At 39.7% G+C, this 25,225-nt stretch overlaps 1 protein-coding gene across 1 annotated transcript in view; it reads left to right on the top strand.

The window, feature by feature from the left end:
- The window catches only part of ST6GALNAC5 (ST6 N-acetylgalactosaminide alpha-2,6-sialyltransferase 5), a 74,963-nt gene that overhangs the window by 33,512 nt on the left and 16,226 nt on the right, over positions 1 to 25,225 (top strand). The window lies entirely within an intron of this gene.

Genomic DNA, 25,225 nt, shown 5'->3' with positions numbered 1-25,225 from the left:
TTGTTTCAGGGCTATTTATTTCCTCCCAACTCCTCTCACAAAGTAGCTGTAGTAGAATTATGGATATTGTGATCCTTTGTGAATTACTTGTACCATTGCCCCAGGAGGGCAACTTGATGCTGGACAGTGGTTTAGTAGATTGTGGGTACAAGTTAGGATTGCAGGAGGCATTGCCTAAGAACACAGCTGGAGATAACAATGTTCAATGCTAGGGACAACACAAAGGTTAACATAAGTTTCCACGCTCTGTAGAGTTGTTGAAGAAATCCAAGCAGAGTAAGACTGTATGTATGTTCGTCCTAGCACATCACAGACTGTTCAGAAGCATACTGTTTCAGCTAGGAGGAAAAAAACCTATATGTATGTTGGTGTCACTGCAAAATGTTTCAAATATGTTGGTGTCATAGCAAAATGTTTCAAATATGTTGGTGTCATAGCAAAATGTTTCAAATATGTTGGTGTCATAGCAAAATGTTTCAAATATGTTGGTGTCCAGAATATATCTGGCCACAGTAGGGGAAGATGTAGTATTTTTACATTAAAAATAGTTTGGGTTGTACTCATGAGTTACCTTGGTATTTCAGAGGAGCGTTTCTGGGTAGCAGGTAGGACGGTTCTGTCAGTGTGAGACATTTCAGATTTACTAGTAGATATTCTTGTCTGAGCACCTGTCCTGCAGAGGTCTGTTCCTTTGCTTCTCAGACAGTTCTACATTGTAAACATTTTGGTTCTTATCAGCCCTGTCAGGAAGCAGACAGTTTGCTGCTCTGTCTATACATTAAATTGTATTCTGAAAATGGCAATATTTGGAACACAAATGCTCTGAATAAATATTCCAAGCAGCACAGTGATACAAAGCAGCAAAAATAATAAAAATGCTAGGCTTAGACTTGCAAAGTGATAACTCCATTGAAAGCACCTCATAACTGTGAGTCTATTTCCATCTTCTATAATTACACAATGCAGAGAACTATTAGTGGAAAGTCTGTATGTGCAAACCCTGAGGAGGGCATCAATGAGAAGCGAAGTTTCCTTTGTGTTGATAATTGTGTGCCTTTGATGTACAAACAAAAGATAACTGCGTTTTAATGCTTTTTTTTAATCCAGAACCTGTTTTCCCTATTTCTGTTAAAATGTCCCCTCTTTTGTTGGGACTGGTCTACGTGCAGTTTTTGTTCTATTATGTTCACATCCCTAATGGAAATAGTTGTCTTCTGCCATGGGCATAGATGTATAGTGTCAAGATGCCTTATCCCAGAAATGCCTTTAATTCTTGTTTTCCAAGACTAGCTTATCATGGAACAAACACCTTTATACCTCTAAGTCTGCATCCGCATTAAGACAATTGTACCGCTTTAATTATACTTTTATAATTAAAATGATAAGACTTCTCCATGTGCACTATATTTCAGTGAACACATTGCTTTTGAAATATTTTTGAAGATATCCATCTTATTCCTAGCGTGTTTGTGTATAATGCTACCTCTCACTACCAGTAGTCTATTACATGTATCTAAGTCCCTGATGGTGCACTGTATCCTCAAGTCATTTAGCCCTTTCTCTGTTCATAATGATACCAGTGACCCCTCTGAGGCAATTCCTTGAAAGAAGATAACAGTTTTTGCCCTGCCCTTGACCAGTAGGCTGACTGTTATGTTCAGCTCTCCTGAGGACACTGTGCTGGTTCCCTCAGGAATGTGAAAAAGTAATTTCCCCAGATAACAGCCAAAAACCCAATTAAGCTTAGATTAAAGAAAAGGAGGATTTATTGGCATTTTATGGAATAGAGAGAAAAAGAAAATAAAAGATAGGAGATACTAAATTGCCTGAAGTAGAGACACAGACTGTCCAGTTGCTAGCATTAGTCTTCAGTTTACAGAATAACTGGTGGATTTTTAGCTGGTTTTAACCATATAGGAGTAAAACATTGGCTCTCCCACAGCCCAAAGCCATGTCTGTCTTTTTCTGTCAGAGCTGGAAAGACTGTGACATGCTGTCTTTGAAACACTGTGACTTGGTCTCTGAATTTGATGTGAAAGTGTCAGTAGTTAAAAACATGTTTATTTTCCCAGTGGGATGCTAAAATACATGCAAATTGGACCAAGTGTACAAGATTTTAATTTCCGTTTTCCTAGTACATTGTATTTTAGCACATGATTCTTTAACACCTTTCGTAAAATGTATTTCACATCTCATTGTGATCTTCCAGAGGATCCATTGTCTTCTCATCACCTATTTAAATGGGACAACAGATACTTCCTAGCTTGAAACACAAGAAAACAAATTATTTGCATATCTTTAATTAACCCTCTGTTTGTGTAGATTAAGATTGCCTTTAGTAACTGTCAGGTTTCTTGGCCAGTTGAGTAGACAGCTTCTTGCATGCATTTCAATTACTGCACTTTTGTATTGCTAATGAGACTAAGCAACAGTTTCTTGGAGGCAATCTTAATTTAGCAATTTCATTCACATTTTTATACAGGTACAGTGTTCCAGCTATGTAATTAATGGTGCCATCTCAGCTTTAGAGGTGGATGGGGAATTAAAAATCAGCATGACAAATACATCAGGTATAATTCAAATTGTGAAGCCATGTTGTAATTTATCTTAAATTATTCTCATACTGCAGAGTCCCAAACTGCTTCACAGAGTATATGCAGAATATACACAGTACAGACCATTCTGTCCTCGGAAGGCAGCAGCCAAGTGGACAGTATCTGACTTGGGAAGGTTTAATCATGGCCAGAACGTGACGCTTGTGAATAAGACATGCCATCTTCATTTCTGGGAGCAGGCAGGACTTAAGGGCTTTTATGGCTTCATTAAGAAGGTTTCCTCGTGGTGAACTGAGTGAGCCTTTTAAGGTGGAGGGTTGAGCTCACCAGTCTTATTAATGTAGCCAAATTCTTACCAAAACCAATGTTTATGGGTACAGTTGTGTATTTTGAAGTTTCGGCAGCATTCAGAACGCTCTACAGGCAAAGCTGTGCTCTGATGGACAGCTGCAAAAGCAGTGGGATAAACTGCAGTAGGATGATTTGTAAATGAGCCTTAGGTCTTTTGTAGTTAGACAGAGGAAACTTGATTAGAAATAATTCCCACTATACTATTAAAACTAGTGTTCAGTTTTTTGGCCATATTACTTCAAAGAAGACGTTGGAGCTATTGCACCAGGAAAGCAACCAGAGATATTCCAGGGTCAAATGGTAAAACAGCATCAGGGAAGGTTAGACGGATGCATTTGCAAGTCACAAGAGGACACTGAAGGGGATCTAATTATAGGCTTAATTGCTGTAGGTAATGACAATTCAAGCTACTATATTTAACATAGCCTGGATAGTATAACTGAGGTCATCCAACAAATGAATCAACAAATCCAAAGCAGATTTTCAAGAAACGTTTAGAAAGGAATGGAAAGTCTTAGACCGACTGAAGCCAAGAGGACTTTTATCAGTGAGTCAAGTTGTCCAGCAGAGCCCAGATTTCACCCTATGCATAGAAGGACTGTTGCTTTGTTTCAGATAACATCTGCAATGTGATTATTCATAAATTTCTAGTAATGTACATGCTTATCATTTTGCTGGAGCAGTGCCCATGATATGCTGTGGGTTTCAGAGCTGGAAGTTGATCCAGGGTACTATGGTCCCATTAAACCAAATCCATCACTGGCTTGTGTGGTGACTGTGGCTAAGGCGTATGTGAATGTTTATGATTATTTGCTCCTGAGTCTCTCCACATCTAAACTACCTATCTGTCTTCATAAAAAGCTTAAGCATCTGTGATGAATAGTACTATGTAAGTGCAGTAACTTGATGTTTCCAAGGAGGAGACAAACAGCGGCCAGTGAAAGAGCTGACTTAGGTGGCTGTAGGTAGCTGTATTCTCTGCATTCCTACTTGTCCATATTTGTAGTTCACAAAAGCGGAAACAATGTGGTATTAATTCATGGTCTATAAAACAAAATCACATTTTTAGTCTTGCATTTCAGTCAGTCTCATTTTTATGAACTTTACAGTTGTGTTTCACTTGGGATGTATTTGGCTGCTTGACAAAGTGACTGAAGATTTATAATTCCTTATTAGTAACTCAGGGCTCTAAAGGGAGTAACAGAGTACTTATTTACTTTTCTAGGTCAGACTCATGATGTAGGAGTTTAATGAACTTCTGCTAAACAGGAATTGAAGCAGAATTAAAATCTCAGAGTGCTTCTGTCCAATAAGGTTATTCATCTTATTTTCTATAGGTTAGATATTTTTTCCTTGTGCACGGCTGTTTAGGCTGCACTTTCTAAGTAATCAGCCAAGAATATGAGACTCTCACATAGAACCTGGTATATTAAGTCAATGCACTGATGTGATTCTGCTCTGAAATTACATTATGTTGGATAACTGTATTTATGTATCATTGTTCAGGGCAGTAAGATCCCAGTTCAAATGTGCTGAAAAAGAGTTTGTGATTCATGTTAGCAGCTAAACTATTGCTGCAGGTTTGATGCCTCTCAAATATTGTTTGAATCAATAAGGTGGGCACTTCTCTGTCAAGAACATGTTCAAATCTATGTTCAAGAAAAACAGCGCAGTATCTATGCTTCCGTAAATGTGAAGGGAATACATTGTGTCATATTCTCACAGGAGATATACATTGGGATTTAACTGAAATTACAAAATTAGTGACTGAGACAAAGATGCATGGAAGAAACACAAAAACAGGTTACATAAGCACAGCCATGCTTTGCACTGGACTTGTATTGGAGGAAATAACATATCTTTATTGAAAAGAAGGGTTTGTAATACATTCAGAAATGTCTGTGAATCAAATGGGTAAAACACAATAATGTATTTAAAGTTCCTAAGTATTTCAATAGATACTGTTTAAGCCTTGGAGGTATAACTGTGTATGCACATAAAATGCCAAATCTCCTTGGTTTATGTAGTATTTAGTAAATATATACCCATTAACATATGTTTAAGACAGTATACAATTACCTGGGAAAAAACCCTCAAAAATACAACCCAAAAGATAATAGAAAACAATGAGTGGGGGGTTATGTCTTAAATATCTTATCTTCATGCTTATTCATGGGTCTGAAGAAACACCTTCCTTCATGCTGTCCTAAATGCTGATCCTGAAATAAGTTCCTCCTCCCTTCTCTCAAAAGTCAGAGGTCAAGGTCACCTTTGCAAAAAACCATCTAATCCTCGATTAAATTAGAAGGTCCTCTGCTTTGCCCTGAAGAGTAGCCTGGTGGTTAGAATACTTATCTAGAATGCAGAAGACAAAACCTTCATGTCTTCCTTGGTCAGAGGTGATTTACAATTCTTTCTCTAAGGATACATCCCTAATGTCTAAACTACAAACTAATGGGGGGGTCAGAGTACTTTGTACTTCTTGTTGGAGCTGTGCCTCTAGGCACAAAGAACTGAGCAAGTGGGAGTGCGAGCCAAACGCAGGGAAGAGCTTGGCTGAACCCCTGCTCCTCTTTCTGCATGTTATCCAATGACCATTTTACATAGAACTCATGAAAGTCCTTGGAGCATTGACTAGCTTCTTTAGCCTTCAGGCAAGTATGTTGTACAGTCTCTGTTTACCACTTCTTCTCATTATCCACATTAGATTTTCTTTCTCTTTGGCTGATTTCCACTTTAAGTGATGGAAAGGAGTATGGAACTTTGAATTCTTTTTCTGCCTTACTCCTCATCAGCCAAGTTGCCAGCTGGCAGAGCGTGCAGAATCCTAATTACTCTCTATGGTACAGGAAAGAGAAAGAACCTAGCTCAACATTTGGATCCCAGGTGCTGAGGGATACATGGGAGAAAAGCAAAATGGCCTTTTTATTAAACAAATCTGGCATGGAAGAGAGGAGGGAGGGGTTTTATATTTGCTTTTCTGGTTTTGACCAGAGAATACTTGGCTCAAGAGCAATAAACTACCATTATTCTTGCTTGTAAAAAGCACTTAAGAAGCAGGACTGCAAATAGGAAGATGAAATTCCTATTTAATAGTAAGCAAGCAAGGCTGTGCCCATGTGACAGCTAAGCAGAGAAGTGAACAAAGAAAGCTTTCAAGGCAGTACTGGTCAGTCTGATTTTTTAGTTGGTCAGTGGGAGGACCAGGTGTAGTTGTTTGCTTGCCAAAAAGAAAGGCTAAAGAAATAGGAATTTCTAGAGCTTTTGAGGGGAATGCCTTGTTGAAATGGCAGTGGAGGTTGTTGGCTTCTTTAGGATGTGGATAACGGGAATAACTTTTTCTGTGCTACTGTTGATGGTGAAGTGAGGAAATTGGACTCCAGACGTATGCCAGGGGGCCCTGTAGGTGTTCAGAGAGGAGAAAAGGTGTGATCGTGGACTGGCACAGTTGTTTTGGAAGAGACTGTAATGTAGAAGCATTTGTACCCATAAATCTGGTAGAATTTGGCTTGATTGTGAAGCAGTGATGCAAGTTGTCTAGTAGAAAGTACTTATTTACTCTATAGCTGTATCTCTGCTAGGACTGCTTTTTTGGCATAATATACTTGTTTTGCTATAACAATAGCATGCCTCTAGAATAAATATGGCCTAAGAATGGGAAAGGCTGAATACAGAGGAAGAGTGTCTCTCTCTCTCTTTGGGAGGGGTCAGTAGAGACAATAATGTAATAATAGCATTCCCATCCTATTCATTGATATGGCTTTTTTTTCCACTAAGATATATGAACTACCTTGAAAACTGGGTCAACTTAAATGCTGTCACAGATGCTTGTCACCAAGCATATATTGCTGCATACCTGTCACACTCGGCAGCTGGAACGAATTTCATGAAGAGTCTGGGGTAAAAGGTGAAGCTCAGCAGGATTATTGGCTGTGAGGGAATCACACTTTTGCAGTTTGTCTGGTACAAAACAAAGGAAATAGGGGAAAATTGTGCTTATTACTGATAAATACCAATAGTATTTGTCTTTTTGTTTTTAAACTGATATTTTTTGTTAGTCAAATTTATTTGCATACATTTGGCAAATGCAGTATTACTCCCATGGTGGATTATTCTAGCTGCTTAAGAGACTGAATTTATTGACATATCTAGACATGGAAATTTACTGGGAATTGCTTGAAACCCTTTAGAGATTGAAAGTTCTTTAAATGGAGTTAGTTTCAGTGTAATAATGGGATTGTTGGTGATAAATTACAATATTACATATTTACTGCTAACCAAGGAAGAGCTTTAAGATGCTCTTTTTTATGCCAAAATGAAGTTATGTGGATGAAAGCTATGGTGTCCTCTCATGGCATATCTTTGCTCCAGCAACTCTTGATGATCATAGTTCACTGTAGAAAATTTAGGATTTGTGCCGGATTACAGCAGCATCTCATCCTGGTTGAACTGTCCAGTAATAATTGGGAAATAATAGCACGTATGATTGATGTGCCCCTGTGTTGCATGTAAGTAGGTAGCTTGCCAGCCATTGGAGAGAGCCAATGTCAGGGCTCAAGCCTGTACTTTCCTCACTGTGTTAGCACAGGCTGAAAGCATCCTCTGAGACAGATCTTAAGCCTTCCTGGGTGGGTAGGAAAGTGGTAGGGCGCTGTAGTTAAAAGTTCAGGCTAGCTCTGCAGCTAAAGCCTGCCCTAGGAGTAAGTGGTTCTCATCTGCATCTATATCAGTTCTGTCCTTGGCTTTTTCACTGACAATGCCTTCAGGATGCCAGAAGGCAGTGGTGGCTTTCTGATGCAAATCAGTCCTGCCAAGTCTTACTAAGAAGGTGACTCATTCATTCGGGATCAATTTTTAAGGCAGCTTGTAGCATCTCTCTCATTCGGCATGAAGGATTTTACCGAGCATTTCAGTGAGACAGTTACAATCTCACTCAAAATTTTTTTTTTTTAAATTTCCTTTCATTCACATTGTCACTCAGAGTTGTACGTGAGTGCCAAGAACTGGACGGAGAGACTGAAATGCAACAAATTGGCTCTCCCAGGGTGAGCAGAAATTTTGCCTACAAGAATGAGTTGAACAGTCGCTGGATTTTTCTTGGGAGGAAGGCAAGAGTGGAGAGAACAAGGGTGGTCTAAATGACCTTACTCTTTTTACCAGGACATATAATGGGTGACTCCTTAGTGGTTTTTTTCTTAGAAGGAGAAGTGGAAGGCAAGCAGCACAACAGAGTCTTTTGCTGAAGTGGGAACAGTAAAGCAAACAAAGGCTCCAGTATATCTGTTTTGAGAGGGAGGGAATAGGAATAGACTCGCTGAAACATATGTGGCATGTCATGGAGTACAGGGATGGAGCCAGCAGCAGGGTGGCCAAGCAGAGAGGAGTTGCTGTGATGCTGAAGGCAGAAGCTTTGTGTATACAGGAAATTCTCAGGTGTTACTGCAGAACTGATTTTTGGGGAGGAGGACATATTAAACTGAGGCAGAGAAAATGCTGGGCTTAGTTAGTTGGAGGCAGAGCACCTGAAGCACTGTTCTCCAAACCCCTGGTGGGAATCCTGACACTAACAGGGTTAAAGAGGAGAGTATGATGCAACACTTCCCAGTTAGGACTACTCAAAACTTCTGAGTAGATACAGATTAAGCAGCAGTATCTCAGTTGTGATTAACTACAGAAGTCTGAAGTGAGCATATATGACCATTCTTCACACATTCCCTAGATATCACAACTCTGGACAATCCGAGTCAAACAATCAGAACTTGTGTCCAACTAATATTGGTTTAAAAATCATAAGCTATAAATACTAATATTATATTTGGAGTTTATTTTTTCCTTTGCTTTTGAAGTTGCTTTGTGTACTTAACGTTACACTTTCCAGTTTCTCAGCCACCCTGAGAAACTTGTTCTCGTCATTCCAGGAGCTGGAGATTTAAGAAAAACATAAAATATTATGAAGTCTACAATAAAATTGTAACAATTTGCAATATGGTAAGAAGAGTAAACAGATCATGAGTATAAGACTACTATATGCAGTAATTCATCCTTCTCAGTTGGTGATGCCTGAGTCAAGAAAACCCTTATACTGTTGCTAGAAGGAAGGTTGTCTACTAAGGTCCAAAAATGCTGTTAATTTGCAGGTTTAAGTCATAAGCAACTGTCACTGTATTCCTGAGAGAAAAAAAAAACCAAACCAGAATGTAGACCCTGAACTTGTAAATATATTGAAGTTACGGAAATATGTTTTATTAAAGTAACAGCTATATATTTTTAACAAGTGCCAAATACATACAGAACACATTTTATAAACTGTCCATAGGCTGCAGTTTGTCTATACGAAGTCTTTGGTAATCCTATGCTGATAGCAAATACAAAAGAAATAGAAAAAAAGATTGAAATCTTGAGCATGCCCAGCTGATTTCTGTAACATCCTAAAATATACATTCACGTCCTCAATTTTTGATGCGCCTCCTTCATCCTTCAAAATGAATTTCAGGGATGTTTCAAATGCGTTCTTAATTTACCATGTGTGCTTCATTTATGTTGTATCACTGCAATGGCCTATATGTGGCACAGAGATTTTAGCCTAGAAAATAAAGATCTACTGGGGAGCGAGCAACCATGAAAGAAAGGAAAAAAACACTGAAAAAATAGTGAGTGGAGAAGCTTGGTACAAAGGAAGCAGCCTGGATTTGAGAGAGAATTCAGTGATGCCAGCCTGCCTTTGAAAGCTTGCTGAAGTGCGTTAGACAGTTGGAAACTAGAGTTGTAAAGGGGAAATTTAATCTCCTTAGAAGACAGCAAAATTTAACTCATGCTGGATAAAGGGGAACCTCCTGTGATGCTCTATGGCTAATTTTCACAGAGAATGTTTAATTCTTTCAGATATTGCAAGACTACATTTACCGCTTTAGTAAATAGAAATAGCTGCTTGTGAAAATCCATTTAGTAAATGTTGTTTTGGAGGGTGTTGGCATCTTACGCAGTACTAAGGCTTCTTTATCCACTTTTTACCTGACCTGCTAAACAACTGCAAGTTTTCCTTCATTCAGTAAGCTTTAGCTGAATAAAAACCCCTACCAATTCTTAATAAAATAATCAGATAAGAGAAGGCGTGGTATTAAGATGGATGGTTAATATGTGGAAAATTATTCAAGATAGAAATATTCTGCCTCCAGTTCTATTAATTTTATCAATGCATATATAGTGCACAATTATGGTATATAAGAATTACGTACACCCATGTGCAGTAGACTGCATGGTATCTACCAAATCTTCACACTGTAAATAGTTTACATTTATTGCCAAGCATAATCAGAATTTTCCAATCTCAGAGGAAAATAAAGTCTTGTCAGCCCATCATGTTGTCATTATTACTGAATGCCTAGTAACCATTTCCACAAATGTAAAAGTCTAGACATCCTACCTCTTCTTGGATGAGATAAGTTGATTAATTCCTTGAGCCAATTTGCTCAAGATGCAACTGTCTTTCTCGAACTTGATGTAGCATTTGCCCTGGGTAAGAAGAACAAAGAGAATGCTAGTACTTGTTTGTGCTTTGGGCTAATCTGGAAAGGGTAGAATATTTTATTTCATATTTTATATACCCCCTGCTACTAGTCTTGCTAGCAGGGAGAAAGGAGGCATTCTTATACGATGATACTCACAGTGCTTAACTAATACTCACCAGAGCTAAGCCCTGTAGAAAACCACAGGTAAGGTTTTTTGTTCTTGAAAAGGAGAGGCTGACCAGCTACTAAGACCCAAATTGCCATGGGTAACACAGGAAGCATGCAGTTATTTCTGATGAGGTTGGTGTGTTAATGTTTTGTCTGCCTGTGGGCTTGAATTGGTCATTCCAGTCTTTTACTCAGGAGGGACAAACACATTGTAAATATTGTGAGATAGTGTTGGATAACTGGTCTTCAAATAGGATTGAAAGGTATCATTCAGAACATACGAGAGAAAGCTCTTTCAACATGCAAAGTGCACAGAACCAGCTTGCTTCAGACTATATTAATCTGCAAATAGTAAATATATATGTAATTCACATTTCCATAGCAAGAGTTTGCACACTGCACAGAGGTTGCATAGCCTATACTTTGTAGGCAAATACTGTTGAAGCAATTCAGGGTGGCAATCAGTGGCAACTTCTGTCACTTCCCTAATTTGAAAATCCTGTTGATGGAGAGTTGCACAAGAAAGCTGATTTGACATAAAAAGGTATGCATTGAACTTGTATCACAGACAAACTGTATATTCAAGTGCTGCCTCTGTAATGCAGATTTCCTCTCTTAAGAAACATTCACTTCAAAGTGTTTTGCAAACTACTGCACTACAGCAGCAGCCATAGAAATATACTGCAGCATGTCCCAGCTATTATACACACCTGTCGAGCGCAGGGATTGAAAAAACAATCAGCCAGCAAGCGCTAGGGTAGCACTGATATGATATTTTCTGCCAATTGAAAAATAAAGACCTCGAATAGGGTTAGTGTAATGTCCAAAGGAAGCCTTTTGTGGTTACCAAGCATTATGCTTTTAACCTGCTGTCAGCCCAGAAGGAAAGATGAATCTGTTTTCTTTGGATTATCTGAGGTGCCACTACCTGGCAAACCAGAAATGTCTTCCATTTAGCACACTAAAGTGAGCACTAAGCAGGGCATGTCTTTATTAGCTCTGGGAAAGAGCTTTCCTATTCTTGTGCTAGCAAAGGCTAGGATTTATTACAGCGTAGTGTGGGAAGAAATTAGTCATCCATGATGCGGAGTGGGGTATTTTCTCTTTCGCATGTTTTTTCCGTTTCTGCCTTGTAAGCCACTAACTAGCACTTCCCTGCATTTTCAATCATGCATTTGCATTTTCAGTTTGCACATTTCCGTTTCTGGTTTTGCTCTTCACTGGCAGATAAGAGGGGAATAGATATGAGAATTAAGGGGAAAGGTGGTGAGCATGCCCAAAGCCGCAGCAGAATGGTTTGGGGAGAAGTAGTGACTTTAGATACTGCTAATGGCATCTGGATACATGGGAACTACGTTCATGTATGTGAACTAAGATAGAAACACCAGAGTAGTTATGAAGGGCCCAATTCACAAATCATGTGTCGTTTTTGCATGGAATAACCGATTTGTATTTGCAGTTAAAGCATTTGTGTCTGAGATAGAAAAGTAAATGTAGTGTCCCTGTTTGCTATCAGTTCAGACTTGGGACTGTGATGTAAAGTATAATGTCGGGCAGTGCCTTGCCTAGTCTAATTTATGGCTTTGGAACAGCTTGTTACATACCTGGTATGGAACTGGGTGATGGGAGTAAAGAAACCCCCACCTTTTCATGTACCCTTACAGCAAATTGCCTGGTCTGCAGAGCTCTGCTGCATCAAAAGTAGATTAAATCTTTATCTAAGAATCACAGGATGGTGATAGTGCTCTTAAACAGTAGCTGCTATTAAAATGTCAGCATTGCTGTCAGTCACCACCGAGTACCTGAGCTAGTGCTGTTTCCCCTGATATTGACAATGGAAAATAGGCAGGTTGCTACTTAAAGTGAACTGTTGTAAATGAGGAGCACAGATTTAATCCTTTCTGATATGGCTTATTATCCATCTGTAAGATTAAAAATTTATGTTGTATTACTTCAGGCGTTGCACTGACCTCTAGATTTCATGCTTCTAGATTTTACTACTTCTTATGTACCGTTATGTTTTTATTCCATATTTTGGCAATACCAAGGCTTAGTCATATATGTGAAAGAAAATGTAAAGTTACAGAAAATGTGGTTATTGGCCTTTTTATGAAAACTCTAGGGCTTTGTCTTGTGAGCATTGTGCAAAATGGCAGGTATTGATATCTTAACTAATTATTCAATCAAGGATTTGGCAGGTCAGTCAACGGGCACAATGTACAATGGACTAGAATTGATCACACTTCATTTCCCATCAATTGGCAGAGCAAACGGCAGTTCAGATGATAAGTTAGGATCATTGCCAGTAATTTTTGGGCTCATGCCTTTCATTTTTTCTTTCTTTTTTTTCTTCCAAACGAGAACCCCCAGACTATTTGATGAAAGTGAGTGTCCTCTGATGTTGGTGAATAAAGCAATGCAGAGTTTTTGTAGCCTCTGAGGGACATGAGACTATTTCTGGCTCCATAATTGATGCTGCTGCATAGTCCTATAATCACCTAACCTTATTGAATTGTCCCCATGTGAAGATTTGATTTCAAATTTAGTAATCATTATACATCATTTATTTTCACATAGATTACAGGTTCATCTGTAAAGTGACAGAATTTCGCCCCAGAGCTCTTTGAATGTTCAGCTCTTCACTTTTACTCTTTTTGGATATGCTTGTGACACTTCCAACTTTGGTGATTTACTAGCAATTAGTAGGCTTCCATGACAGATTTATTGTAGCTTTCCAAAGAGTGATGAATCAGGTATGTGGCTACGAAGAAGTGGTTCCCTAGGACTTCTATTTAATACAAGAACACAGAGTTAGATCCTGTGAAGAGCTTTGGTGTGTAAAGCAGGACTTCACCCAATTAAAGCTCCACTCCTAAACCTAAATGTAAAATTGCAGTTTAAAAAAATCTTTCCTTAGCTGCTGCCTAACCCTGAAAGCACATAAACCGACTTGCTGTTTCCTCATTTGAATTTCAAGTGAACTGGATGCCTACACTTGTTTTTCCGCATCTGCCAAAATCTTTGCCCGATTCCTGTATAAAGCTGCTCAGGAGCTGGAAATTGGAATTTCTTTCTCCCAAATGCTCTGCCTGGTTCAGCAGACCCACCCTACATTCATACAGCCAGCCATGCCCCTAGAAACGCAGCTGGAAGGGATGGTGCCATCTAGCCATAGGAGCTGTTTCTTCGTATCACTGTTGGGCAGAGGGTAGTTCATACTTGGTGTGAGGTTTTTGCATGCATTCCAGTTTCTGGGGTTGTGTTATTTTGTTCCTGTCAAAAATGTAGCATATTGTTTAGCTTTGGGGATAGTGATTGATTCCTTTGGAAATAGTGAATATTCAAAAATAATCTAGTTGTGACAGGACCAAATGTTTGCGCATTAACAAGCTTTCTTTTGAAAGTACATTGATCTGTTCTTTTTATTCGCTTTCCCAGATGTCTGTTGCTCAATACTGATTGAAAAAAGTATCTCATTTCTGATGTGAAAGCACCCGCATGCTCAACAAATACATATTGAACCAAAATAAACTATTTTAATAACTTACTTTTTAATTAAATGCAAATGTAGCATCCACTGCAGTCTGTTAAACAAAACCCCCAGCACATTTAGCATGTTAAAAAGATTTTTGCTGTGTTCACAATGTTATATAATAATTAAAAAGGAGACCAGCTAAGCCTTCAGAACCTGTCCCCTTCAATGGAATGTAATTAATTTGTTTAATTATAATAGTAGGGCTGTAGTGTGATTATTATTTTTGAGGGGTAGAAATCCTGCACTGTTGCTGGTTTTTGTGTTTTGGGAAGGAGAATACATGACAGATAGCAAAAGATTTGAACCACACTCCAGCTGTAATTAAATGCTGACATGTCAGTGGAGTTTGGCTGCTCGTTTCTTCACGTGTGGAGTTCCAGGACAGAGGCTCCTCCCAGCTGTACTGTGCTAATGGGAGCAGTGGTTTCTCCTGGGAGGATGTGGTGTTTTCTCCTCGGATGTGCAGATCGGGGAAACAGGCAGTCCTGACGCAGTGCAGACACTGCCGTCCTCGGGGTGAAATTCCCACTTCATTCACACTGGTTCTCAGGGTGTCAGGGTGCCAGCTGTCCTCAAGGGCTCTCCCTTGTGAGTGGTTTGGACGCTCGTGGTCTCACCGTGCCTGCGACCGGGCAGGCCGAGTCAGGATTACGCTCTCATGCCATCTCCTGGCAGATTGTCACCGGTTTGCCTCTCCCGCACTGTCTGTGTCCCTTCTGCCCTGCCCTGTCCTCTGCAGACGTATTTGTCACAGCATGCCAGCCCTGTGAGATCAGCGGGAAAGCCAGTGGGGCTGCAGGTGGTCTTGAGTGGGCACGGTGGGGGACCAGAGAGGACAGCGCGGGTACGGGGTCAGAGCGCAGAGCCCTGCTGTGAGGGTGCAGCAGGCTCCGGGGGTCAGACGCTGACACCCGCGCAGGGCGCGGGCAGTAAGGTGGACAGGACTGCGGGGCTCTGAGCGTGTGCCGAGAGAGTGAATCGTGAGGCAGCTTCCGAGAACCACCCGATACACCTGGGCGCGTGGGCGGCAGAAAGGCCGGTACCCCCTTGCCCTGCCAGGGAGGCAGTGGGGTTTGGGCAGCTGCAGGCAGTCTCCTGGGCCACTCTGCTGCAGGGTGAAGCAGCCCCTGAGGGCAACCCAAGGGCCATGCAGTAAAGACAGGATGAACCACCTGGTCACATCTTTGTTCAGCAGAGTGAAGCAGTTACACCTGATGAGTAGCTGGTCTTCCTCTTTTTCATTCTTTGCCGAAAGAGTCCCATATAAAAAACTGTCAACACTTCAGTGTTTCTCCCCTACAAGAAGAAAATGCCCTGCTGTGTCTCCTGAGAGTTGAAATTGTGGCTCTAGAGAGGTCTCGGTTTGTCAAAAATGCTCTTGAGGTGGGTGGGCATTGTTTGGGGCAGTAAAGCTGGAAAGATGACCTACATGTCCAGTGCAGAAAAACGACTTTAGAATATGCCTATTGCTCTGAAGAAACTGACAGAAGTTCATTCACGTGAAACAAGGATCCTGGGCTGCAGCCAGGCATGGTACAGAGACCTGAAAAGCAAGTGCTGGTTACAGAATTTAAAATCTCCTGCTGACAGGTATCAGTTAGATGTCAAGGCATTCAGTAATGGTGATTTGAAACACTGAAAGATTAAAAGATACTCTGAAAAACCTCTGCAGCCTGGCACTTCTTGGTTGTGCTGCCACGTTCTCCTTTTCATTCTTCCATGACCACCACCACCATCACCCACCTTATCGTTGCATTTTGGGCAGAATTTTATGTACATTCAGTATCACTAAAGAAAGCAATGCCATCCACCTATCTTGGGGTTTTTTTCTGTCTTGCTTTTACTTCTCTTTGCCTCCTGTTCCCATTGTGAAATGGATCCAAGGAGTGATCCAGTGAAATATATTCCCCCTGCCCCCCCAACCCAGGAATAAGTGAGCAGGAATTGTTTAATGTCACTACCAGGTAAAATGCACTTCAAATGACACATACATCACATCCAAGGAGTACAATTTAGGACTCGTAATGTAAAATAAAAAGCAGATAAAGTGTATAAAGCACCCACAAATCCCCTGGGACTGATACTTTGCATTTCACCTCTTTGCAGGAAGGTTTCGTCTCCACTGCTGCTCACTAAAAGATGATTCCTTTTTTCCTGATTTCTGTGGTATCTGTTCTTAAACCTACCTCTTGCAGTCTGTCTGTGGCACACCCTTCTACACTTCAAATTCCTTGACCAAATGCATTGGGTAACTGTGGATTTAAGTTACATCATTTCCGCAGTTATAGATAAGCTATGTCTTTAAACAAGGAATATTACTGAAGAGTGTTAGCCAAGTGCCTGGGAATCATATTTCAGTCAAATCAGCTGATGGTAAAACATAAATAAAAGCATTTATGTGCCACAGCCACAAGAGATGGCACAGTTATAAATGTCTGTGAAATCCATAGATACGCAAATAGACTTAACTCTACTTCTAGCAAGGTCAACCCCCCTCTCTCCCTGTAATTAGCTGGCTTGCTATCAGTTCTTTCCTGGCTCAGTTTTTCGAGGACTCCCTCTTATTTGCCCTGCAGCTCAGGCTACCTTCCTCCAAGAGAGACCTTCCTTTCTTTCCAGCCAGTCTTTTTCTCTGGGTCTTCCAGAGATTCTAGTTAACTTCATCCTTTTCCCCCAAACTTATTTACGCCTAACTTACTCAGAAGATAGTTTTGATGGTCTGCTGTAAGTTGAAGAGCATCTCTTTGGAGAAGCAATGCCACGTTGGAAGACAGAGTGCCACCTCTTGTACTTGATTGTCTAATTAACCCTTGGTGGTAGGTGCATTTCAGTGTTAAACGTTTCCATCCACTAAGTGTTTAATTTCATATTAACCTGCACTTTGATAAATAGACTCAATACAAACATCCTGATTGGATAAATGTATTTATTTGTTTATTTTTGCCTCCTGATCAGGACTGTGATAATCGTAAACAATTGGAGATACATGTTTGAGACCCTTTAAAAAAACCCCAAACCTCAAAGAGCTGAGCCCTGAATTCAAAGGATTATTTTTCAAATTTAGTTGTAGTCCAAAACAGTTAAAATTACAGTGGTACATGGTTGCAGATATACAGATTTTTAAACATCTGTCTTCAAGATGTTTTCTTTTCATCTGGTTTTAGTCTAAAAGTGAATATACAAATATTTTAGCCCAAAACACAGTTTTTCTTCTCTACATATGTGCATGGGAGAAATTCCCAGTGACTTTCTGCATCCTGTAGCTATTGAATGAAATGGATGGTTTGACCAGTTTTGCTGCCTGTACCTGTTTCCAGCATCTGTCTTCAGTGTCAATATGCCAGTGATTATGGAGGCTACCTTGGGATTCTCCTGCGGAGGTGGTACAACTCTGTATTGTTGAACCTGATACATCCTCAGAAAAATATATTAAACTCAGATGCACTATCTTCTGGCCAAAAAAAAAAAAAAAAAAAAGATTTTTAATCTGCTTTCATTCCCTAATTTCTGATGTGCTGTTAACTCAGAGGGACAGTAGTAAGAGCACATAGAGCAGTCTGAGTTAATATTAAATAACCTGATAAAGATTACATGGAGCTAGCCACATGAAAATCAAAACACCTTAGAGAGCACAGTGAGGCTGAACATTTTTGACAGGTTTTGAAACAAAGACCTTTGAATAAAATTTTTGAACAAAGATATTAAAAAGGAAGGAGGAGCCTTGTTTTTTCTTTCAGTCTACTTCAACAAGATAGAGAAATACAAGACAAAACATATTTTAGAGAAAATTCTTTATGGGGTCAGTAACTTTCTAATCAGATATTTGGTCTTAAATTTTATCTGGCCTGTTCTAGAGACTCTGCATGCTATGTTGAAGTTATGTTGAAACTGAATGCCATTGGAAAGGCTTGCCTGTGTCCTTGCAATTGTTATCACATTGCCTTGTAGCGATAATAGTCGTAGTAAGAGTTTAGATGCATTTGGATGAGCCAAATAGTGTCACAGAAAGAAACAAGTGCTTGAATTTGAAAACTTAGGCACAGACTTTAAGGATCAGTGATGCTTAGCTTAAGGCTGGGTTGGATAAAAAAAGTGACCCTGTAAAAATTGAAGCTCAAAACAAAATCTTGCACAGCCATGACAGGTACAAAGAGAGCAGCTGAGGGCATATTTCCATGAAGCATTTAAACTGGAAAGAATTGCCAGGACATACCAAAGCAGATGAGAAGTTGATGTGAAAACTTTCTGAAACAAAAATCCAAACTGTCCAATCCCTTTTCTGTAGACCATTGAAATAACTCCTGTTTTTCTGACACTTCAGTGATAACAATTTGCATAGTTAAGACACCATGCTTGTGGTTTTATTGCATTTTAGTGCAAGTACTTTAGCTGCAGAACAAAAGTAAAGCAGTTTGATGTAATATGGATGTCTATTTGCACTCCTTTTAAGATAAACATTAGGCAATAACCATTTCTTTAGAGCCTGTATATTGTTCATATGATTCTCTCTCTTGTATAACAGCTCATGTTCATCAACATGATACATTCCTGCCTGATTTTCCAGTTCTGTCTTTCATTGAGGATATTCTTTTCTTTCTCTGATTGCTTTTTCTTCTTAGACCATTACTCTAGTTGATAGCTTCAGGTTATCATTGTATCCTATCTCGCTCTCCAATAAGCCTATGATTGATACTAATCTTCCTCATGGGACACATTTATAGGATGCAGGATGGAAACTACTCTCTAAATCTTAGCTTTATATGTGCTGACAATTTGCAAGGTTGCACCTTATATTCACTTCAGGTGGCTTAGGGGGAAAACATCAGCACCTGGTAATCATGCTTCCAAATAAGAAGAGAAATGTGCTCCATATAGTAAAAGTTATCTTGTTGTTCAGTCTCCTGTACTGCTTCTACTTGTATTTTATGTAACTAGAAAGGGCTCAGTTTCTATAGGTGGTCAATGTCCTGTAACCAAACTCATGCCTTTTCTTTCCAGTGAAAGGAGCCATATTTTAATTAATCTAATGGAAGCTTTGACTAGCAGGCAGTCCCCTGAAAAAGAGTTAATGTGCCGGAAAACACTTCACACAAGCAGAAGACTCTTCATTGACTAATGTGCTTAACGGTACTTTTTCTAAGGAAATTATCCCTCTGAAAGCTTTATGGAGTGCATTTGTTTTTCTATTTTTCTTTTCATAATATAGCCTCATGTTTTGAAATTGAATTAGATATGTCTAAGGGCCTTTTGAAAATAGAATTACTATATTTTTACTATAGGTTTTGCAGATGCTCATCAGTATAGTATCATGAAAAACAAAAATATTCCATTCCTTGGAGGAATAAAACCTAGGGTGCTGTGATCACTAGTGTGATGAATGCATTTGCTGAAGTGTGGCTATTTCACTGTTTCTACTTATCAAATATCTGAAGGCAGAGTCCAGTTATATAATTAATTCTGAAGAATCAATGGGAAATGAAGATGCTAATGTTTCCACAACATTTGCGTATTCAGGCTCCACAGCCCAAGAAACAAAGAGAAGTAATAAGAAATTCATTTGTTTTATCTTTTATCTTTGTAAACAGACATGCATTTATCTTTATGAACAGACTTGCCAGACCTTTTTTGAATTGCAAAGTTTTGCTTCAAATGCTTGTTATTTGGATTTGCATAAGGATTAATGGTGTTGGGCAAGTGGTATCTCCTAACCCTTTCTGTTTACTTGTGTGATATCCGTCATAGGGATATACTTTTCAAGGCAATCAGTGCTTTTAGTTCAGTGGATAATGCGGTTTGTTTTCATGGCAGATTCTTTAGTGTTCCAAAAATCTAGTTTGACAAAAATTATAAATGTATTTGCTCAGAGGAATTGTTTTCCCCCTCTTCAAGAGCTCTCTGTACCTGCTAGGGTAAGGGTTAAAGAATGAAAATTAATGAAACCTGAGGGGAAGGTCTGAGCTGGCATGCAGAGTGTAGAAATTAAGCTACACTCCCTGTCGGAACATACGTGTGAAAATGTCATGGTCAAAGCAAAATCATCTCTTAGATCAGAACTTGGCACCGCAAAATCAAAACTCCCAGAGACTTGAAAGGGGTGTGTACCACAGCAAGTTGAAGTTGGTTGAAGTTCAAAACTCTCTTTATGCTTTAAGTGTTTCAGTCTGTTTTTTTGTTCCAGCTTTTTATACACAGAATTGTTACCTAAGATATCCCAATATGCATCTGAATGATTTTTACTGTTCAGAGAAGACCAGTTTGAGAGCATCACTTCATAGTGTGTCAGGTAGATGGGACTTGAAAAATACCAAAGCAAACTCTTTGTGCTTGTGTGGTTTTTCACTTTCGGTTCTTTTCATATTATTATGAAAGCACTGTTCCAAAACCAATATACTACAAAGCAAAAATAATCAAGGAACTTGCATTATTTTCACAGGATCATGTGTCCCAGAGTACTGGCATTGTGGAAATCACTTCTGAAGTGCACAGCTGTACTTCACTAATGAGACAGCTTGGGCCTCACAGCTTGCTACATTGACTTACAGAACAGAAGTTACTTAGCGAATGTGAAGCTTCAGGGTTTCTATTCTACTTTAAGGTGATTGTTGGGAATTTCTCAAAGAAAAGCAGATTTGGCCTTATAATCGTCAGTCTTCAAGGGAAATATTAAGGAAGGAGGCACACCGGTAGAAACAATGTGTATAGCTTGCTCACAAGGGATGGATGTAATGGCAAGAGAAGCTTTATACCTGGAGCAGTGCTGAGTGACAGGGGCTCACAAGAGCTGGAGCATCCATTTGTGATGTGCCAGCAGTGGGCTGGGGATGCCTGGAGCTCCTGCAGAGGTTGAGGTGCGCATTGGGACAGGGGGATTGTCCTCGAAGCCTCTGGGAGAGGACAACTGGGAAGAGGCAGCCAGGCTAGTGGAGCAGTGGTCCTGACCCAGCAGCTTGTGAGAAACCTCAAAGCTGCTCAAAGCTACAAGAAAGTAAAAAGTTAGAACTGAAGGTGCCAGAACAAAATACTGTATTACTGGCAGTGCGTTAATTAGTGTTGTTGCCGGTGGCTGATGACCCAGCAATCAAGAACAAGCCATAAGTAATAAATTACATTGAATGCGGGGTGAACACAGGGTTCATTAACATCATGTATGTATGAAATGCTGATTAAGTTGCCCTGCGTGCAAGGCAAGGAACATAAAAAGCAAATGCTGAGGTAACATACAGTGAGCGTCACAGGCTAGCTGTTGTGCTCAGGCCAGGCACAAAGGGCACTAGGTAGGGGAGATGTGAAACTCCTACCAATGAAATTATCTGCTTTATAACAAAAAGAGAAAGCTAGACTGCTCTGGAAAAAGCTCACTTTCTCCTGAACCAGTAAGACTGTCTCTTGTAGTGTTTATGTATGCTTTTTCAACAATTAATATACTGAATTAATTCAGTTGAAAATGGAAACAGTTTTGCTTTCCTGTACATCAGTCTTCTTATTTCTACCACTGCTTTCACTTTAGCAGTCAGTTTGGGAGCTCTTGCAGAGGAGGTTGTTGGTTCAGTAATACAGTTCAGGTAGTTAATATAGAGTGAAGCAGCCCTATAGCTTTTCATTCCAGATCAGACAGAAGACAAGCATGCTAGCACTGGCTAACAAAATGCTGTAGAGGTGTTGCAGTGCAAGAGAAAAACATAGCTGTCAAGTACCTTATTGATATTTTGCACTTTCAGTCTCAAATGCTTAGTTAAAGGTCATTCATCCGAAAGGAATTTGTATATTCTTTAACCTTTCTTGCTCTCTTTTGCTCTCTCCCAATACACTTTGAAGTCAGCTGTAATATTTCCAGATGTATCTATGAGGAACGCTCATGTTCATGAACTGACACGTGGTCTTTTTCTGCTGAACTCAGTAATGACCTGTTCTTCACTCCAGAAGACCTTCGGTCTTTCTACTCCACCCCACCCCCCCAGTCATGATTGCCAAGATATAATACTCTATTTTTTTTACTTACAGAAAGGAAACTTTTATACTACTGATAATGGAATGATCTGAACCCAGGGGTCTTGAAACTAGGTCATTAAGTACTCAGTATAGGAAAAAAGTGTGTTTTCCGGTGTTTGTGATTTTACTGGAGGGAATTGTCTTGTTTTCTAAAGCTTGGCTTTAAAATCAAAAGACTTCTGTAAGAAAAAAAATCGATCATTTTATTTCATCACAAAGAAAATAATTATATCTAAGAGTAACATATTCTGAATCAGGAATAACATTTTTCCATTGATTTTTTTCGAGCAATAAAGTGTGTGAAAATAACATTTTTCTTTCATTGGACAACACAGATTTTAAAGTCAGTAACAGAGTAGATTGCCTCAAATTGGAAAATACAGAAACAACTGTGACATTGTTTTTTGTTTCTTTTTGTCTGTTGGTATTATACAAATCAGACATATATGATACAGCAACAGCACTTACTGGGCTATATATCTAAGTGAAAATTGCCAGGAGTCAGTTTGGCCTATGATACTTAGAGCAGTGCAAGGTTGCATTCATTTGTTATGGCCACTAAGCTGCTGTTACAGGGTTTACCAGAACCTAGCAAGGTTCACCTGCTCCCTTCATTCCCTTGGGATAGCCCATCTATCCCAGAAAACCACCAGCTGATTTTGCCATCTTCTGGGGTTCTAGCACCGTGAGCTTGCTGTCTTGTAATGTCTATTCTCCCTCTCCCCATACATATTTTTAGGTGACTGGAACTGAGAGCTAATTTGGGCATTTTATTTGGCTGATACTTGGCTTGTTCACTCTCTTAGTGCCCTAAGTATTGATATGTCTGACTTGTGTTGTAGAAGTAGCCACGTGTTCTGCTATGCTGTGCAAGGTGCTGTACATGTAGTTCGGGTACACATGAAACTGTGGCTGCTTATTGGCAATGGGCATGATTAAATGCCAGCAGCTTTTGCATGGATGATATGTTACATTTCAAGGTAATTAATACAAATGTCATAAAACTCAGACCTACCTCTCACCCTATCCCTTTTCTGGGCATTTTGAAGCGAGGCTCATGAAGGAAGAGTTGCATCACCTACCTAAAATACAACTCAGATGTCATAGGTTTGCTTTTTTTTTTTTGGTTTGCTTTTTTTCCCAACTGTCACTGTAATAATTACTGTAACACAGAGCTTTCTGTGGAGTTAATGTTCTTCTGGCTTAATGGCCCCTGGTTATTCTTAGGCCATCAACTTTTCCCAGCTGGTCATCAATCCCAAAGAACTGCCTTGTGCCTCCATTATTATTGCTTAAGTAGATGACATTTCTGGTGCAACCACTGCTTCCCAATGAGATGATATTACAGCCGATAGCTTCCCCCCCCCCTTGCTTTCAATATTGTCAAAGCATTATAAACAGCTGGTATGAGAATGTTGTGGCTGTTGGCTGTGAATTCCTCTGACAATTTTTAGGTACGAGTTTTGTAGACTTCAAGTGAAAGAATCTGAGTGAGGTGACTGAAAATGACTTGCCTGGAGCAGCTACACTGGCTCAGCCCCCATGCATCATTCAAGAAGTAGCTAGGCAATACCTGAATGTTTCAGTCTAAAGACTTTTTCCCAGAAGGAACAGTTTTCAAACAAGATCTGGGACAGATATTTTGGGGGGTGTTAATGTTTATCATCTAGCAAATGTTGACATCCCCTCCCTCCCGAAGTTTCCACAGCTCCACTGATGGTTGCCCTTGTTTCCTAAGGATGGACTCTCTGACAGACTTCTAAAAGAAACAAGTAAGTTGTAGATCAGTAGGCCAGAAACCAGCAGAGACTGTTTAGGTGAAAATGTCTTGCTGTGTGGATATTCAAACCCATGTAAGTTAACAGTGGTGCTGACTACATTTCCTTTAACCTCATTAGCACTTCATCTTGCTTTCCCAAGCATGATGGTGGAGCAGCTAGTTCACCTTAGAGCCTTTTGCTAGGTAATTCATCAAAGTGGCAGATGAAATCTTAAAGGAAAATGCATGTAAATACTGCATTAGGAACCTTGGCTCACAAAGGCATGAACATTTCTACCCATATCGTTAGCTCTGGATTACAAACCACATATGTGAAAGAAAAGAGACTTTGTTGTTTAGGGAAGATGGAGATACAAAGCTTACTGGTTATATCATTACGCAAATTGTATAGTTTAGTTATTTTGTCTTTAATTAAAAAGCACTTCATCATTCACTAGCTATTCTCATAGAAAAAAAGTTCAGACTGCAACCACTTACTACCTTCAAAATGAAAAAGAAGTTACTTAAGTAAAATACCCTTTTCAAATACTAGGAGCCAAAGCATTTTCAAACAGGGGACTGAGATTATCTCAAACCTAGGTTATGTCTTCTTTTCAGCTTTAGTGTTTTAAGCTGTGCCTCACTGCACACTGATTTACTCATTTGATTGCTATATATGTGTGTTTGATACTAAGTGTAATTGCACGTCACCGTAACTTCTCCTCATTGCTAATAAACCCACCAAGTTTACTCCTGGAGACATGCTAGCTATGTTTGTAATGGTGTCAACAACGAGCTGCCATGCAGAGCCACAAGGTTTGATCTTGAGGTGCTGAGGCCCTTATTGTCAAAGAAGTGTTTAGGTTGCTAATGCTCTTCAGAGCCAATGAATACTGTCACCTCCTTGGTATATTACAGGCTCAGGCCAGTGCCACAGTGCAGGAGACAACTGGTCTCAGCGTGTTGTGTGTCCGATTTGGAACCTCTGGAATTAAACAAGCCTGTTACTCACCAGGAAGGTATTGGAATGCCATTCTGTATGGTTAATGATGAAAATAAAATTCTGGTGGACATACGTAGGGAGGAAGATCAGTAGATCAAGATGATCATGAACCAAAATGGCCTTCCAAGGAACCTCAGACTGGTGAGCAACCACAGTTCAGTCCCTGCCTTTTTTTTTTTTTTTTTTCCCCCCCACAGAAACAGTAAGATACACACCATGTATGTTCTGTAATCTGATGTTATGGGTCTTAAATGCTGCAAGATACTGTTTGCTAGAGGGCCACCAAGGCACACCTGCAGTCTTTACCTCCCAGTTTATTGTATTCTTGTTAGAAAGTAGCACTGTGGGGATACTGTT

Source organism: Buteo buteo, chromosome 10, assembly GCF_964188355.1.
Source record: "Buteo buteo chromosome 10, bButBut1.hap1.1, whole genome shotgun sequence".
Taxonomy (NCBI): Eukaryota; Metazoa; Chordata; class Aves; order Accipitriformes; family Accipitridae; genus Buteo; species Buteo buteo.
This window is presented reverse-complemented; position numbering and strand designations above follow the sequence as displayed.